At 37.7% G+C, this 4,496-nt stretch overlaps 1 non-coding gene across 1 annotated transcript; it reads right to left on the bottom strand.

The window, feature by feature from the left end:
* Positions 1–3,825: 3,825 nt before the first annotated feature.
* Positions 3,826–3,931, bottom strand: LOC145618828 (small nucleolar RNA R71). The gene has a single exon (XR_014108062.1). It is a non-coding gene; the product is annotated as a small nucleolar RNA R71 (small nucleolar RNA).
* Positions 3,932–4,496: the final 565 nt, after the last annotated feature.

The following is a 4,496-nucleotide window of genomic DNA, read 5'->3' as shown; positions in this document are numbered from 1 at the left end:
TTGACTTTCATTTTATTCTAAAAGCTTTGATGAAAGTGTTTGACTTTCATTTGACTCAACTATCTTTGTTGAATTCATTTGATTTTCGTTTGATTCAAAAAGCTTTGTTTGAATGTGTTTGACTTTCATTTGATTCTAAAAGCTTTGTTGAAAGTGTTTGACTTTCATTTGACTCAATTAGCTTTGTTGAATGCACTTGACTTTCATTTGAATCAAACAGCTTTGTTTGAATGTGCTTGACTTTCATTTGACTCAATTAGCTTTGTTGAAAGTGTTTGACTTTCATTTGACTCAATTAGCTTTGTTGAATGCATTTGACTTTCATTTGATTCAAAAAGCTTTGTTTGAATGTGTTTGACTTTCTTTTGACTCAATTAGCTTTGTTGAATGTGTTTGACTTTCATTTGACACAATTAGCATTGTGGAATGCAATTGACTTTCATTTGATTAAAAAAACTTTGTTTGACTGTGTTTGACTTTCATTTGATTCTAAAAGCTTTGTTGAAAGTGTTTGACTTTCATTTGACTCAATTAGCTTTGTTGAACGCATTTGACTTTCATTTGAATCAAAAAGCTTTGTTTGAATGTGTTTGACTTTCATTTGACTCAATTAGCTTTGTTGAAAGTGTTTGACTTTCATTTGACTCAATTAGCTTTGTTGAATGAATTTTACTTTCATTTGATTCAAAAAGCTTTGTTTGAATGTGTTTGACTTTCTTTTGACTCGATTAGCTTTGTTGAATGTGTTTGACTTTAATTTGATTTAATTAGCATTGTGAAATGCAATTGACTTTCATTTGATTCAAAAAGATTTGATTGAATGTATTTGACTTTCATTTGATTCTAAACGCTTTGTTGAAAGTGTTTTACTTTCATTTGACTCAATTAGCTTTGTTGCGTGCATTTGACTTTCATTTGATTCAAAAAGCTTTGTTTGAATGTGTTTGACTTTGATTTGATTCTTAAACCTTTGTTGAAAGTATTTGAATTTCATTTGACTCAATTAGCTTTGTTAAATGTGTTTGACTTACATTTGACTTAAGTAGCATTGTGGAATGCAATTGACTTTCATTTTATTCAAAAAGCTAAGTTTAATGTATTTGACTTTCATTTGATTCTAAAAGCTTTGTTGAAAGTGTTTGACTTTCATTTGACTCAATTAGCTTTGTTGAATGCATTTGACTTTCATTTGATTCAAAAAGCTTTGTTTGAATGTGTTTGACTTTCATTAGACTCAATTAGCTTTGTTGAAAGTTTTTTACTTTTATTTGACTCAATTAGCTTTGTTGAATGCATTTGACTTTCATTTGAATCAAGAAGCTTTGTTTGAATGTGTTTGACTTTCATTTGACTCAATTGCCTTTGTTGAATGCATTTGACTTTCATTTGATTCATTAAGCTTTGTTTGAATGTGTTTGACTTTTATTTGACTCAATTAGCTTCGTTGAATGTGTTTGACTTTCATTTGACTCAATTAGTATTGTGGAATGTAATTGACTTTCATTTGATTCAAAAAGCTTTGTTTGAATGTATTTGACTTTGATGAGTGTCATTTATGGCACTCATAGGGTAGTCTTTTAGGTTATTTCTTTCTCTCTTTGTTGCTTTCTTCTCTTAGTTTTGGTTCTTTTTCCTTTAGCTTCTCCCTTTTCCTCTTTTCTCTATGTTTCTCGTGTTTTTATCGTGTTTTCCTTTATTTTGCACTTTTTCCCTTTTATTTCCTTCTTTTGTTTACTTGTGTAGGTATTGCGAGATTCACCTTGGCAAAGGATACAATTCGGGACCTCAATGATCAAGCAAGGAAGAAGCATTGGGCTAGAGAGGGCTTAGAGAGGCCTTGGAGAGGCCTCGAAGAGGTCTCTAAGTCATTCCTCCAGGCCGCGGGCGCGGGTCATCAAGCCGCGGGCGCGGGCCTATAATGCTCAAATCTGCCAAAAGTTGGCAGGAACTCCCCGCGGTTGCCCCGAGGGCTTCCCGCGGGCGCGGGCAAAATGGAGAGGTCTCTCCACTCAGAGAGACCGCGGCCCCCTGATCTGCCTTTGGGAGCAGGGGATTTAGCCACGGGCGCGGGTCATCTACCCGCGGGCGCGGGCCCCTGATGCCGCGGGCGCGGGTGCTACCCAGACAGCCGCGGAGGGTTCCGTACCCATTTTTCCGCGGGCGCGGGTTTAGCGGGAGAGACCGCGGGAGCTGCCGTTTTCTTCTTTGTTTATAAATAGAGTTGTATTTCCTTTTTGAATCTAACTTTTAGATAATATTCATTAGCTTAATTTTAGAGAGAGAAGTTAGAGAGAAGATAGAGAGAATTTGTTGGCTTTGGATTTGTAACTCAACATTTGATCAATCAAGTTTGGATTTCTTCATCAATTTTAGTGAGATCTTCTTCTTTCCTTAATCTTTACTTACTTGTTAATTGATCCTTTTGCTTGATGTTTGTTTTTCCTGGAATTGAGTTGTGATAATATTGAATACTTTGATTTCTATTGGATTTTGATATAGAATGATGATCAATGCAATTTCTAGTTATTTGTTCTTGAATTTCATCATGATTAGTGAGTAAATTAGTTGCTAGGGAAGGGGGGAAGCATGTTTGATTAATGGAAATGCTAGTTGAAACTCTTGATTGGTTGATTTGTTGCAATTAATTTGGTTGACATAGTTTTGCATGAGATTGATTAGACTAGGATTGATCACCCTATAAGATTAATCTAGATTGCATTGCAACTCTTAATGACATGACCAATTGATTTAAAAGTTGCTTTAATTGATTGAGTTTGTTTATGATTCTTCTTGGTTTGCCTTTCATAGTGAGCACTAGATTGGCCTATAGGAGATAGTATTTGAACTCTCTTGATTGCTACTATCGTTTGTCCATTGCAAACACTTGAACTAATTGATTGAGTTTTAATCTAGCATTATCATTGGTTTTGCATGTGGAACCCATCTCCCTAGTGTTTAGACTTTTGATCTAGTTCATTTAGTACCAACCGATATCTCATTCTCGTCTCCGAGGTAGCTTGACTTAGACTTAGGTTTTCATCAAAGCATTCCCTTGGGATCGACCCTTAACTTACCCTATATTCATATAAGGTTGGTTAGGTGTTTACAAATTTAGTTTGGCTAGGGGAAAGGGTAGGAACGACATGCATTTTCCCCTTGTCAAAATGGCGCCGTTGCCGGGGAACGCTTTTGGTGCTTAGCTTTTGTTGTTGAGTCTACTTCAAAAAAAAAAAAAAACAAAAAGATTTTGTTTCTTTAGGCTACACTTGTAGACGTGCTACTAATATTGTTGTTTGAGTTTTTGCATGCACAGAACCCGTGATCGTCCCCTTCTTCCCCTTGATCCGGAAATAGAAAGGACTATTTCAAGAAGAAGAGTGGATATTAGATCCTTGGCTTATAGCTCTTCAAGTGAGGAAGAAATTCAAGAAGAACAAGGAATGGGTGAACATCCTAGATTAGCCTTGAAGGAGCTTGGAGTCCCCGGGGCATATAGATTTGAAAGTGGAATAGCTCCTCCCACTACCCCGGCAAATGACTTCGAAATCCGTCCGGCAATGATCACCTTGATCGAGAGAAGACAATATAGTGGGGCTAAGAATGAGAGCCCATTGAACCATTTGAAAGAATTTGAAAAATATTGCAATACCATTAAAGTCAATGGGGTTTCTCAAGAATTCATCCGCCTCAAGTTGTTCCCTTTCTCTCTAATCGGAAGATCCTTGGAGTGGCTAGACAAGGAGGTGAAGCCCAACTCCTTGAGAACTTGGGACGATGTCACAAAGGCTTTCTTGTCCCGCTTCTACCCCCAAAAGAAGACGGCGGAGGCAAGAGCCTTGATTCAAGGGTTCAAGCAAAGGCCGAGTGAAAGCCTTTACGAAGCATGGGAGAGATTCAAAGAGTATCAAAGGGAGTGCCCTCATCATGGAATCCCCACATACCAAGTGATCCAAATCTTCTATGGCGGTTTAAGTCCCCAAGGCAAGTCATGCCTTGATGGAGGGGCCGGGGGCCCTATCATGAACAAAACCGAAGAAGAAGTTGTGGACATCATTGAGGATGTGGTGACTTATTATAGGGATTGGCAAGATGGAGAGAGGGACTCTTCAAGCAAACAATCTTCATTGTATTCGGTGGACCATCTCAATGCAATCAACAACCTTTCCTCTCAAATGACAAATTTAGGGAAAGAGGTCACCGCAATCAAGGCTAAGTTGGAGAGCACTTCTTCCTCTTCTCAAGCTTCTAATCTTCCCTCCCAATTTAAGGGGAGAGGTACTCCTTCTAACTCTCAACCCCCTCCCTCTTCGCATAATATGCCTTTGGGTTGTTTGTTTTGTTATGCATGTGGATCGTATGATCATGATTCTAGTGTTTGTCCTAGTGAATGTGTTGATGAGTTTGATAACCATGAAAGTGAACATGTGAATTATGTGTCAAATAATAATGGTCAACGGTTTGAAAATCAAAGGGGTCAATGGAATAGGAACTTCCAA

Source organism: Chenopodium album, chromosome 26 (genome assembly GCF_948465745.1).
Source record: "Chenopodium album chromosome 26, dcCheAlbu1.1, whole genome shotgun sequence".
In the NCBI taxonomy this organism is placed as follows: domain Eukaryota; kingdom Viridiplantae; phylum Streptophyta; class Magnoliopsida; order Caryophyllales; family Amaranthaceae; genus Chenopodium; species Chenopodium album.
This window is presented reverse-complemented; position numbering and strand designations above follow the sequence as displayed.